The 14764-nt window shown below is 41.9% G+C and overlaps 1 protein-coding gene across 1 annotated transcript in view; it reads right to left on the bottom strand.

The window, feature by feature from the left end:
• The window catches only part of LOC127654875 (unconventional myosin-XVI-like), a 277645-nt gene that overhangs the window by 201280 nt on the left and 61601 nt on the right, over positions 1-14764 (bottom strand). The window lies entirely within an intron of this gene.

The following is a 14764-nucleotide window of genomic DNA, read 5'->3' as shown; positions in this document are numbered from 1 at the left end:
AAGCTATAGAGCCAGATGAGCACATCTGTTAGATGGTTCTGCTGAGGGCATTAGAGGAAACACCAGAGATCACCTGGGTCTGTCTAAGGACTCCTTACTGAACGCAACCGGAGACTGTTTAGCCCAAGATGGATTCAAGTCAAGTCAAGTCAAGTGGTTTTTATTGTCATTTCAACCATATACAGTTAGTACAGTACACAGCAAAACGAGACAACGTTCCTCCAGGACCATGGTGCTACATAAAAACAACAAAGGACCAACACAGGACCACAAGAGACAACACAACGAAATAAAATACCTATATAAAAAACTATATATACCTATATAAAGTGCACATGCAAACATGTGCAAAAGCACTTGTATTAAAATTAATTGGAGAAATCGGATCACTTAAAGTGGCAAGTGTAGAAAAAGTAGTCCCACCTTACAGGTATAAACAGCACAATAAATGACATAATTTTGTGTCAGATTTTACTACTGATTTGAAATATTATTTGCTAGTAATCCTAACTAATGGTTTTGGAGACACAGCTCACATTCTAGATGCACTCCAAACTTTCCAAAGAGCTTAAGGTGATGTAGATTGTAAAGTATGAGGGAATTATACAAAATAAATAAATACAGATGCACTCTAGTGAAATAAAGCAGAGCCGGAGCTGCCATTCCCCTTAAGCAAACCTTTCATGTTGAGTGACTTTAAAGGAAACACCCTGGCATTATATATTTTAATGCATCCTATATTAAATTTAAAATAATTAGGAAGCATGTCATGTAAATATACGGGACATACGGGTATAAAGGGAGGGAAATATGCATCTGTCCATTCAGGTTTTTGCCCTGAGGAGCCGAGAATGAGGTTCGGCCATAACAGTGGCTCGGTTCAGCATTGTGGCTGGGACGACACACTGTCTCGTTCCCGCCATCAGGGAACGGCGGTTACACTAGTAACCTAAATGTTCCCTGTCTGTCGCTCACTCCGACGTTGTGTCGAAGAAGCGACACTAGGGATCCATATTCAATCAAGCCATGCACTGAACCGTGTACATACGCTGCTGATGCAGGTGCGGGCATGCAGTTGAGTGCCAAAGCGACAGGCTGCGTCTGACTGCACGTACCATTCCCCAACGCCCCATAAAATAGTCATAAACTTATTAGGATCCCGGGAACCCCAAAGGAGGGAACAAGGTGACGTGCCAAGTATGGGAGCAGGCCGTGCAAGTCGCGCCTTTTCTCTCTCTATGTTTCTTGCACAGAGTCAAAGCGGCTGGGGCCAACTTAACGATATCACATGCATCGGGGAGGGCATTCTTTTCCAACTCCTATTCTTTCAGGGGGAAAAGACATCATGGAGGCCACCACCTGCCCAGGCTGAGTGGCAGAATACATCACATGGGTATTCAGGCCACATGTGGAAATGACACGGTGGTAGATCCTATCTGCTGCAAGGGAGGAGTTGCTACAACACGGCGACCGGGCTGCCCAAAGGAGACGCGGGTCCACCCGTAGGGGGACCGTACCGCGGAAAATACACACAAGGGGATTAATCCACACAGGGCCCGTCCTGTGGAGTACCTATTCCAGTATAGAGTAGTTTGGTCAGGGAATTTCTCAGCTGAATTCGCGGACCAGAAGTTAGTGGGGTCTCCTGGGATAAGAGCGCACGTGATCACCTCATTGGAGGGGAAAGGTTCTGGGTGCAAGCGGTACAGCCGGTCAGTTGTTCCGTGTTACCGAATTCTACCGGCTCGGACCTTAGAAAATATGGGATGAGACGACTCAACCCTGAGATTGTAAAATCTCATAAAGGTATTGGGTGTTGCCCAGTCCGCTGCTCAACATATGTCTGCTAGGGAGGTGCCATTGGCCAGTGCCCACGAGGATACCACACTTCTCGTTGCGTGTGCTTGAACCCTGCAAGGAGGCAGACACGGCCTGGGTGTGATAGGCCAAAGCTATGGCATCAACAAACCAGTGGGAATGCCTCTGTTTGGAGACAGATTTCCCTTTCCTCTGTCCACAAAAGCAGACAAATAGCTGCTCAGAACTTCTAAAGCTCTGCGTGTGGTCCATATAAGTATGCAGAGCACACACTGGACACAGCACTGAAAGGGCTGGGTCTGCCTCCTCCCAGGGCAGCACTTGCAGGTTCACTACTTGGTCCCTGAAGGGGGTCGTAGGAACCTTGGGCACGTAGCCCGGTCGAGGTCTTAGGACAACACGAGTGTCTGCCGGACCGAACTCAAGGCAGGTGTCATTGACAGAGAACGCTTACAGGTCCCCAACCCTCTTGATGGAAGTGAGCGCAATAAGGAAGGCCATCTTCAAGGAGAGGACCTTGAGCTCGACTGATTCTAGCAGCTCGAAGGGGGTCTCTGAAGGCCAGAGAGGACCACTGAGAGATCCCAGGAGGGGACCAGGCTTGGCCGGGGAGGGTTCAACCTCCAGGAGCCTCTAAGGAACCTGATAATAGAGTCATGCTTACCCTAGGATTTGCAGTCCACTGCGTCGTGGTGGTCAGCGATAGTGGCTATATACATCTTCAAGGTGGAGGGGGACAGCCTCCCCTCCAACCTCTCCTGCAGAAATGAGAGCACTGACCCAACTGCACACCACTGCAGGTCTTCGGACCGGGAAGAACACCAATTTGCGAACAAGGGCCCCTTCAGGGCGTAAAGTTGTCTGGTAGACGGAGCACTGGCTTGGATGATCGTGTCTACAAAGGCAGGTGGTAGGCTACTTAGATCTTCCACATCCCGTCCAGGGGCCAGACTTGGAGGTTCCAGAGGTCTGGGCGCGGATGCCAGAGGTTGCCCCGTTCCTGAGAAAGAAGGTCCTTCCTCAGGCGAATTCATCAGGGAGGGGTGTGGCGAGGAGCACAAGAGCAGAGAACCAAGCCGAGAGTGACTTCTTCCTCGTCCTCCCTGATCTTGCACAGCACCCGTGCACGAAGGCTCACTGGGGGAAATGCGTACTTGCGCAGCCCCAGGGACAGCTGTGTGCCAGCGTGTCTGTCCCGAGGGGAGCCTCCGTTAGGGAGTACCAGAGTGGGCAGTGGGAGGTCTCCTGGGAAGCGAACATGTCTATCTTTGCCGAACCATTCCCAAACCAGCTGGACTGCCTGGGGGTGGAGTCTCCACTCTCCGCTGAGCGTACCTTGCTGTGACAGCACGTCTGCTGTCGTGTTGAGGTTGCCCGGGATGTGAGTGGCAGGGAACCTTGTAGCTCCTTGTCAGCTCTGGCTCCAAAGGAGGAGATGGCGGACGAGATGTGACATATAATGAGAGCACACAGTGCCTTGGTGATTTATGTACGCTACTGCCGCGGTGCTGTCTGAGCGGATAAAGACGTGCCCCAAATTCAAGGGGAAAACCTCAGCGGGGCAAGGAATACAGCCAGTAACTCTAGGCTGTTGATGTGCCAACGCAGCGGTGACCCTTTCCAGGAGCCAGCGGCTGCGTGCCCGTTGCACAACCCAGTTTGGAGGCATCTGTGGTGACCAGAACGCATCAGTACACCTGCTGTAGGGGGTCTCATGTCCGCAGAAAACAGAGGTCTGTCCAGGGGTTGAAAGTCTGATGGCAGGCTGGGGTGATGAACGGGTGCATGCCGCGGCACCATGCCCATCTCAGGAAACTGGTCTGAAAACTTTCTTTGGTACTATGAAGTAAGGCCTGTCGAAACCCTTCTTCATCTCGGCTGGAGGGACAGGCTCTATCGCGTCTTTGAGTAGAAGGGTCGCGATCTCCACACGCAGGGTGTTGGCGTCTTCGCCGTGCACAGTGCTGAAGCGGACGCCACAAAAGGGGGAGGAGACCTGGCAAACTGAATTGCGTAGTCGAGTCGGATGGTCCTGGTCAACCAGCGCGACGGGTTGGGAAGTGAAAGCTATGCGTACAAGCTCCGTGTGAGGGGCACTAAGGGGACAATCGTTTTCTATGTTCCTGACAAGACTTCGCAGCGGGGCAGAGCAGGTAGTATGGCGTCGGGAGGCAGAAGCGTGTCCCGAGGCTCTGGTGCTGAGAGAAGACTCGAAGTACTTACCTTGCTCCACACACCCGCAGGGGGCGGGTTAGTGACTGAGGAGGAGGTCCCATGTAGGCATCCTCTGGACTCGTCAGAACCGGCCGGCCAGGGGGCAGCAGTGGTGTGTCCGCTGTTGAGGGTAGTGAGAGCGGATGAGCGAGGAGGTCGGTTGCGGGAAGTGAAAGGTGCCGCTCCACGACCTTGTCAGCTCATCATGCACCTCCGGGAAGAAAGGAACCGGGAGGAGCGGGAGGCATGGCTGTGAGCGGCGCCCAGACCCAAGGAACCAGTCATCTAGCTGTGAAGGCTGTGGGGAGGTAGGAGGGTTCCAGTCCAACCCCATGCTGATGGCAGCCGAGGGCGGCAGTCTAATCAAGTCAGACACCAGAACGCTCTCAAATGCAGCGGTGAACTCATCATCCCTAAATCGCCTCCATCGCCAGCTCAATCCCGAGGGAAGAAGGAGCAACGCGGGGAGCGGCTGGAGTAGCGTTCCTCTTTAAGAAGGACAGCCGCGACCGCAATGTTGCCATGATAAGATTCTGGCATTGAGAACACGAACCATCCACAAATGCTGCATCGGTGTGATCGCTACCCAGACACACGAAGCAGCGTCTGTGACCGTCAGGATTGGAGAGAACTCGACCGCATCCAGGAACTACACAGGGGCGGAAGGGCAACTTTATAAAGACGTGTCTCTTTTAGAGAAATAAACACTTTTAGGGAAATATTCTCTTTTAGAAGCGCTATCGAAGCACCCAGGGGCAAAGCTGCACTGCTGTGAAGAGAAGGAGAAAGCTGCTGATATGCGTCGTAGATCTAACAGCATACACTCTTGTAGAGATGAGTGAAACAGTCTGATCAGACAAAATAACATAATAAACATAAGCATGTTTAATACAACCTTTTAGGTCAAGGCACAAGGTGAATAGTCAGATAAAAGCTAATGTTTAATCATTAAAATAATCGAAGAATAGTCATTCTAATATCAGAATCAGCTTTATTGCCAAGTATGCTTGCACATAATAGGAATTTGTCTTGGTGACAGGAGCTTCCAGTGCACAACAATACAAAAACAGCAGCAAGACAGATAATTAAAAACAAAACAAAACAATAAAAAAAAAAATAATAATAAAAAAAAATAATTATACATATACGTACATACACTCAGACACACATACATACATACCACATACACATACATAGTGCAAATCTAATAAATATCTGTTATATAAAGAACAAAAATACAGTATATTATGTACAGTGCAAAGTATGTAATGGCAGAAGTGGATATGTTAGATAATATAAATAGACTTAAACTATGTATTGTACATAATTATTGCTCAATGGGGCGGCTTTAACTGTTTATGAGATGGATCGCCTGATGGAAAAAACTGTTCCTGTGCCTGACGGTTCAGGTGGTCAGAGCTCTGAAGTGTCGGCCAGAAGGCAACAGTTCAAATATTTGTAACATTCGTAGTCGATTATCAAAATATCCGTTAGTTGCGTCACATTAGACACATTTGCACTATGAGGTGTTTCTATACCATCTGCCACTCAGAGGATGGATGCATGTTATGCTACTGATGCTCAATATGTACATTTCCAGCTGAAGTAATACCAGTGGAAAATTAGCTAATTTGGGTCAAATACACTATAATGACCAGCATAATGTAATGTCATTACAGGGCATTTGCAGGACAGATGTTCGGATCTTGAAAACGGCAATGTGTATGTGGCATTATCCAAACGCTTGGACGCTACAGTTTATTGGAATGTGCTCTGTGGTGTTATCTGAACATTTGGATGCTCCAGTTTATTGGAATGTGCTCTGTAGGCAGTTGTCTGATAAGACTTATATGATTTTTCCTCCACCTAGTTTATAATCTGCTACATTTCCTGTGACTAGATGTAGGGTGCAAGAGTGGGCGGAATGCAACCTGTCACGGGAAAATGGGAAAACAGCTGTTGGAACCATATGTGGCATTTCCATGGAAACCAGGCATGGGGAAAGAGAAGGAGAGGGAAGAAAGAGCAAGATAGTAGCTGATGGGAAATTAAAAGAGCAGGAATGTGGATAGCAAGTATGTAAATGAGAGGAAAAAACAAGAGCAAGTATACAGGGCATGTCTCCTCATAGCACCTCTCTCTGATTAGGAGATTAATGTGGATATAATTACACACATACTACTTGAAATTAAGAAGATCTTGCCATGTAGACAAGGAATGCAAGGCCACCCATTTTTACTATCCATCCAGAAATGTAGTCATCTAGTCAATGTTTGCTAGATTGTAAATGACTCAAGATACACCAAGCCCATCAGCAGTCTTTGCCATTTCTGGCAGGGTTAACAAAGAGTGTGGGAGTAGAGAAAATGTCTGCACAGCGAAGATGTGAATATCAAGATACAAGATTCATGTGGCACGCATTGTCATAAACTATGCTAGACACAGCTATGTCCCACTTGCTTACAGTTTCCGTCAGCATCTGAGTGACACTTGATTAGTTTCAGGGTGGATCTCAGGAATATTGGTTATACAGTATGTGAACACTCCAAATGAACTCAGACCATCTCATATGTCTGCAGTGCATGTAGTGTGGTTCAATTATGGCATTCCTCTTTAACACAAAGTACTCCAGTTTTACTTTGTTCACCTCCATGAAATTCCAATTATATGTAGAGGAATTGTACTCCTGTCCTCATGCCTAGAGAGCAAATGAAGTCAAGTTAATGGTGTATCTTCAGTGCTTAAACCTCTCCTCTTCTCCATATAAATGCCATCAATGGTGTCTGTCATTCAGGCACACAACGTATCCTATCATTGCTATGCCGATGACACACAACTCTACCTCTCATTCCAGCCTGACGATCTTATGGTAGATAACAAAATCACTTTCCTGGACTTTCACTTCGACAGTGCTGGTGGAATAACCTGCCAAATTCCACACGAGCAGCTGTTTCTCTAGCCTCTTTCAAAAAAAACACCTAAAGACACAGCTCTTTCGCAAGCACTTAACCCTACCCTACTAATGCACTCTCGGCTTCATTAAAAAAAACATTTTACATTTGTCTTCCTCGCTATGTATACTTCTCTAAGCAATTTTTTAACTTGTACAGCACATTGCTTCCTACTGTCTCCGTTAGAATGAATCGCTTCAATTAAATATGAATGTGATCCACAGCTTGTCAACCCAAATTATTGACTAGTGTCTGAATTAACTGACTACTCAACACAAGCCATAATATAGACCTACATTGTCTTTCTAGCGCAAAAAAAGAGGACATAATAGAATAGAGAGATATAAAGGAATTTTGACTACTACAGATCCAGTTACCTACTCCACAGTGTGTGTGTCATTGTGTAGTGGGTTTCTTGGTTTCAGTATGGGTGTGGGTTTGGGGAAGGGGGTGGGGGTGGGGACTTTGTTGTCAAGGACTCTTTGTTAGATTTCGAAAACAAACCCTTAGGAAAATTGCTTCAATTGTGCTTTTGAGCTCTAATTTTAAATGAAATCCATTGCAGAACTAAAATGAAGTGCCTGAATGTATCTTTCTATAGTGTATACTACAATAGTGCATTATGTTCTGCAGCAGCATACAGGTGTCATCCATTATCTCTGAGTATAATAGGCAAGGGGAGCAAGTCATCTCTACAATCTAGGCAAAGTGGCCTAGACCATATTAGATAATGCATAACACTAATGAGAGGGTATACAACAAAATTATGTCTCCAGAGGTTGGAATTCGATTAGTGGCACCACAAACAGACATATCAAATCATTCAGACAGAGCATCTACAACCATTTGCAACACTTTGTCTGAGAGTGAGAGAGACAAAACGAGTGTGAGATCACCATTAGACAAGAGGCCAATAAAGACTAGATTTGTATTTCCTGCAGGAAATACCAGGAAATAATGCTTTCAAGACAGCAAAAGAAGAGTGTATCAGATAAGTTTAGGTTATCTGCATAAATGAAATTTCGCATCTGAACCACAAACTGTCATTAAAACAGCATACACCTCTTTTTCTGTCAGCTTTGTACGAGAATCTAAGCTGCAATGGCGGTATATGTTAAAATGAGGGCTGTCAATTGATTACAATTTTGAATCGAATTAATTACATAGTGTCCCGATTAATTAATCGTGATTAATCACATATACAAATATTTGCTTAGAAAGCCCATCATATAACAATAATTCAATATATAATGATTATACATATTTATATCTATATATATATACATAGTTATCTTTAAATATTAAAAAATATATATATATATATATATATATATATATATATATATATATATATATATATATATATATAAAATAAAATATATTCAGATAATTACAATGCATTACATTCCTGTAGCAGAAGAGTTAATCGTTGATAAAACCAAACAAAAAGCGGCTTTAGAATAAAATGTATTGTTTACTACCATATTATTGATCATAATCCAATCATTGGCATACAGAGATTTATTATTAGGGCTTGTTTAATGACCCAGTCAATTTACACCTACATCAGACATGCTTGTGTAGCATCTCGTGTGCTTTGTGTCATAAACATAAAATGTTTAGGTCACTGTGTCAAGTTAAATATAGTTTAATACTCAATCTTTAAACTCATCTTGAGATCCCTTAGTTCGGATTTGCGCTCCATCAAGTGTTTGTGTTGTTCTGCCTACTGAAGTGTTTTCTTCACTGTATAAACTGTGCGTTGCTCATACAGCTGAAACTGAAAGGTGGTACTACAAGATTGCATTTCTCAGGAATCTTCTTTATTATGGTCCGTAAATTTTTTGAACGCGTTATTTTTTGTAAAATTAATCGCACTGAATTAACGCATTAAATCGACAGCCCTAGTTAAAATGGTTAAAAATATGGCAAAGGAAGTCCAATCACAACTCAATCACAAAGCATACAAAGAAATGCAAAGAAATTAACTCCAATCCAGAATGCAAATATCACAATGATGTACAGTAGTTCCAAATTTGTTGTCTGAATCATTCCAAAGGCCGGTTTTGTGACCTAGATCAACCAATTCACTAAAAATACACAACTCAAAATTATTTCGCTCTTGAATCTGACATCACTACTTCTCTCATGAACTCTCATAAAAAATCCAAGAACAGCCATGATCAATGTCATTTTTTATTTTTTTTGGTAAAACAACTTACTGTACATTTCGGTCAGTTCATTACACCAAGCATATGAAGCAACTTAATGATACTTTTATTGTGATTTTGCATCTTTTTAGGCTTAAAAAATTCAGTCCCCTCTATTGTAATTGTACATAAAAGAATGAAGAGCATATTCTTTAAAATAGTTTTATGCTCAAGGAAGAAAGAAAGTCATTCAGGTTTAGAATGTCACAAGGGTTAGTTGATGATAATGAGTAGGTTTCAATTTTGTGTAAATTATTCCTTTAATTGCAAAAGTTTAATACTAAGGGTTAGTGGTTAAGAACAAACCCCCAACCACAATGGTTGAGGAATACCAATATACTGTAGTGCTGACTTGCAAGCATAATTAATACAGCACAAGGTGAATTAACTTTCTCCTCCATATCACTAATTTAATCTTGCTGCTTTACTTCGAGGCACAGACATGCACTTTAAATTAATTCCCCTACAATACCACATAAATTCCAATCTCCATTTCGCTGTCTGTACATAATTGTTCTCTTTCATTTGTTCCCCCTCATTCCTCCATGTTCCACCATTGCTGACAAGAAACTTCAGCCTTTCATCTCTAAAATGAATTGTCTTTCCCTCGAAAACAGCAAAGTATGTTTCTCTTTATCTCTAAACCTGACAGAATTCCATTGGGAATTCCAGTCAAGCATAGATACTTCATGTTTTCGAAATGGGCTTTGGGGGCATGGCTATGTTTTTCTGATCAGGAGAGAATTTTGTACTCTAAAAGTAGGGGGAACTGAAGGGAATGTTGAGGTTAAAATGGACTCACTGGGGTGAGTTTTAGGTTTTGAGAACCTAAAAGCCTGCAAAACTCATCATAAAGAGTCAGTGCTCCATAAGAATTCCTAACAGAAATGTTTTCACTCAGAGAGAGCCAAATTGGCAATTTACAGCATATAATCATATCCCTACCTATGCCAAGCAAAGTGAACTCTGTGGTTTGGATCAGTGGACACAGTCCTATGATCTTGGTACCCTGAAATATGGTTACATAAGTCTTTATCATCAGCAGTGCTGCTAAACTTTATGTTTATAAACCATCCCATATCTGTCCTGGATTTCAGCTGTTTCATCTAGACACCATGGTTTCATAGTTTAATTTAACATTTGATTGATTAAATTGTGTGAATACACCACCACAAAGCAGAAACTTTCAAAACCATTCAACTTGAATTCAAGTTGAAATTTTCATTGCACTCCATTTTCTCTAATGCGTGTTAACAAAACATAGCCTACGCTTAATCCTGATTGGTTGGTCAGCACAACCAGAGTAGGGTGCACCATGGTGATCTCATTTGCAACGATGCTGTTACAACAGGTAAGCCACAAATGAAATGTTTAGTGAAAAAGTTAACCTTTGAGCTGCCCCTGAAGAAAAGGCAAGCTTATATTAGCATGAATCCCAATGCTGGTCAAGGCTTGTTAGTGCTGGTTTGATTCTGGTCTACAGCCATTCTATTCACCAGAAAAAATTAGCAAGTGAAGTTTAGCTGGTTGACAAACATGGTCCAAATTTATTTTTTATTTTTTTCTAGTGATGCTGCTGGACCATGGCTGTTCCAAGGATTTTGCTGGTTAAGCTATAAAGTCCCATAAGTCTTGTGGGACCACCAGCACACCAGCATCTAATGATGTGGAACAGCATCCAAAATACAACACATACATCATGGTGGCCAAAACCGACCCTTTTCACAAATCCGGGTTTGGAATGTGGAAGTATACAATGGCAGGGTAAACTTGTAGAGTGGTGAATGGGAGACCACTGCAAATATAATTTTTGCTTATCCATTTCCTCCAACAGCTAAATAAAAATCCACTTGTGCTTTACTAGCTTTCCAAAAGTAAAAAATTAATAAAGAAATAATTTACCCAAGAACTGTAAAATAGTTACAAAAGAAGATGAGGGGTTCTTTTATGAGCTTGCTTTTATAGCTCCTGTCACAGTTGAACTTTCTAGAGATTCATTTCTCAGCACAAACAGTGTGAGACATCTAATAAAATGACAGCAAGTCTGAAAAATAATTTAGAAAAACTACCAATAGTTGTGATATCAATGATGATTAAAAGTTTTCATTGTTAGAAGTGTAGACTCAGCATTAAAGTTCAGTAATGACAACTCTCGGAAATATTTAGCAGGTTAATTTGACATATTGATATGATTTGTTCTTGGTGGACTACAACTGCTACGCTGCTGCTGTAGAGCAAGACTTGCTACTGCAAGAAAATAAACAGAGGCTCTATTTACACCTTGCATTGACATGCATTTCATATCTGTATATTCTTTAGCTGGATTGCATTTACTGTACACCTTGCAGTCAAATGTGTCTCCACTGTAATCGGATACCGCAAAATGAAAAAGGGTACTTGCATATTGCATCAGAGGCTGTGGTAATAGTGGTAACTTTGGTAATTTGGTAATTTTAAAAACATTGATGGATATTTCAAATAATTTCCATCACTTTGAAAGTCAAGTTTTTCCTTCATTGAACATTCTTTGGTGGGCACCAAAGCAACATTTTGGGTCGCTGAAGCAAATGTAAGGATATTCATCTCGCATTCTGCAATTTTTAAGTGCTAAATATGCTTCTAATCTGAAAAGCAAGAGTGAAGACTGGTTTCATGTGTCGCGCGAGCAACATAGTGATGAGAAAACAAGAGAGGGATGAGAGCAAGTGAGGATTTGAGGAGAGAGAAATTCCAAGTGTATTCCAAAGGAATAATTCATGAAATAGTGGCAGTGTCTGTTGTGTTCTGACTGTAGAGTAACCTTAATACATAATTAATTACTTCCATAGTTGTATCTGAACAACAAGCATTTACAACTTCTTTGACTGTGCTAAGAATCCATCCCTGAGCACCTCCGAATGTGGTTTCAGTTACCCGATCACAATGCACCTTACGTTAATTTACACCTGGCATTTAATGTGGTCAAGTACTATCCGATAGCGATCCAATCCCCAAAAACACATGTTAATGCAAGGTGTAAATGGGGCAAGACATGCTAAGTTAAGTATGTGGGCATGCTGCTGCACAATTAGACAAACACAAGACATGCTGCATTAAACATGTATGACATGCTGCTGCTGCACAGTTAGAAATACAATCCCCATATTGCAGATCTAGACCTGTGGAGTTTGGGAGGAGGAGGGTTTTATGGAAGAACTCTCGCAGTACTGCAGAGAAACCGGCTTATCTGCAAAACTGAGCAATTTAAATGTTTGACAAAGAGAGAGTACGCAAGTTGATTGGCTAGCAGATAACAAGTCAAAGTACCTATCAGCTTACACCATGTGAGTCGATTGGATTAACACATCACACGTGAGCGAGCATAATGGCTGAATCTATATTCCTAAACAGACGCAATGTAATAAAATTCCAATGACAGGCAATCCACACTGAACGTGACATGACACCATGATATTTATACACTAAAATTATGATAAAGTAAAAAAAAGGAAATCAGGTGACAACCCATTAAGTCTGTTTCCATTGTTTATGTTCACACAGTACTCCAGTTGTTATTTTTGCCGATCTCCACGTGACAGAGAAGAATGTCAGAGTGAGTCTCAATGTCTTACCCCTCTGCCATACTGAATTGGTGAGTGTGTGTGTGTGTGTGTGTGTGTGTGTGTGTGTGTGTGTGTGTGTGTGTGTGTGTGTGTGTGTGTTCTGGTAATCATCACTTTGTGGGGACAAGAATCTGTTTACACAGTCACGTAATGGGGACCTCTTGCGTTGTGGGGACCAAAAATCAGGTCCCCATAAGGGTAACGCATTTAATTGAATAGAGGAACTATTCTGAAGGTTCTGGGCGGAGTTTTAGCATTGGCCCATAACACATGATCATCAGGTAGTATGCGTGTGTGTAGCGCGAGCTCTGCTGCGCCCCAAACATTTTTGGCTGGTAATGCACTCACTTCTCCACACACACATTTTCCAATTATGGTTGGGTACCGCCCACGTCCGGGTCCTCGTTAGGAAGGAGTTCGACAGCAACTTGAAAATACAAGTATTAAATTGATAACGTTACTTCACACGGAGGACAAAGAAGAAGATTATTTACTGGAGATGCCAACTAAGGATCTGAACTTCTACAGAGGATAAAAGTGAAGCTCAAGGTAAGCACATATATTAAACCAATTAAGTTAGGTTAATTAGATTAGGCAGCGGGCTCAGCTAGTTAATGTTAGTGCTAATTGTTGAGGCTAACGTTAAGTGTGGCCTGACATTTTCTCTGTTTTTCAAATAAGCGATCACATAATCATACAATTTAATGTTAAGGACTTAATTTTAACTGAAAAGTGTCGTCTAGTCTGACTGAGTGCTAATGGAGGGATTCGGTTATTAAGTTTGTTTCTGTCTAGTTTGCGTTAGTGCTGGACGGTGGATTATTTTATCATTTAAATTAAATATATTTTATATATATATATATATATATATATATATATACACACACACGTTCAATAGCGTCTGGCTGCAGACTTGCACTCTCAGACTTGCACGCTCAGACACGAGCGCTTCCGCTGCAAGTGACGTCACTTGCACGCTCAGACACTAGCGCTTCCGCTTCAGCGTAAACTATTGACTTCTTAAAAGTTTAAATAATGTAAATCGCTGGTACAATTTCCTGAATTGGCTGCAAAATGACAATTTCGTTATTATTATTATTACTGAACAAAACGAGCTAATGCCTGTCAGTCTAACTCTGTTTACTTTAAACAAAGACTGGCTGTGTCGGATTGAGAACAGATCATTCAAAAATCCTTTCAGTAAACATTATATATATATATATATATATATATATATATATATGCTTTTCGTTACATGATAACATTTTTACATTTTACCTTAATATACGCTTATTTTTTATCTCTGATACAAATAAAAATAAATTAATGTTATGCCTAACAACCACTCACGGTATTACATACATAAAGGAAACTATTTAATAGAGTGCTATTACATGGTTTGCACGTTGAACCCAGTGTAGTTCAATAGCGTTTGGACCGTCCCGTCCTGTTTTAATGTCTACATTTTTGGTAAAACACGTACTGTAAAATACATGCAATATTCGGTCATTCGACCTTGCATCTCACTTCAGTTCAGCACAGCTCATTACATTAGCGGAAGCGCTTGTGTCTGAGCGTGCAAGTCTGACCGTGCAAGTCTGACAGTGCAAGTCTGCAGCCAGACCCTTCTCCACACGTTAGCACTTATGTTTGACTGATCAGTAATTGTTTTTACATTTAAATGAACTCATAGGCAACATATACAAGCCACAGATCTTTACTAAAGTGCTTCACAGAGAAATTAAGTAACGTTAGGCTAAAATAAAACAAAAACTGAAATGGAAAGTAGCTTTAAATGAATAAACTTAGTTTTAATTATGACTGTAGTTAAAATAAACTGGGGTTTGTATGGTGAGCTCGTTCAAAAGAGTAACTTAGTTAGGTTAAGGACCAAATTAATAGTTAAATAACTGCCAGGGCTACCTGGGATTTTATAGATGTTGGTTTTGTGAGAGATTAGAGCCTGAGT

Source organism: Xyrauchen texanus, chromosome 14, assembly GCF_025860055.1.
Source record: "Xyrauchen texanus isolate HMW12.3.18 chromosome 14, RBS_HiC_50CHRs, whole genome shotgun sequence".
In the NCBI taxonomy this organism is placed as follows: Eukaryota; Metazoa; Chordata; class Actinopteri; order Cypriniformes; family Catostomidae; genus Xyrauchen; species Xyrauchen texanus.
Note: the sequence above shows the minus strand (reverse complement) of the source record. Positions and strands in the feature narration are given on the sequence as shown.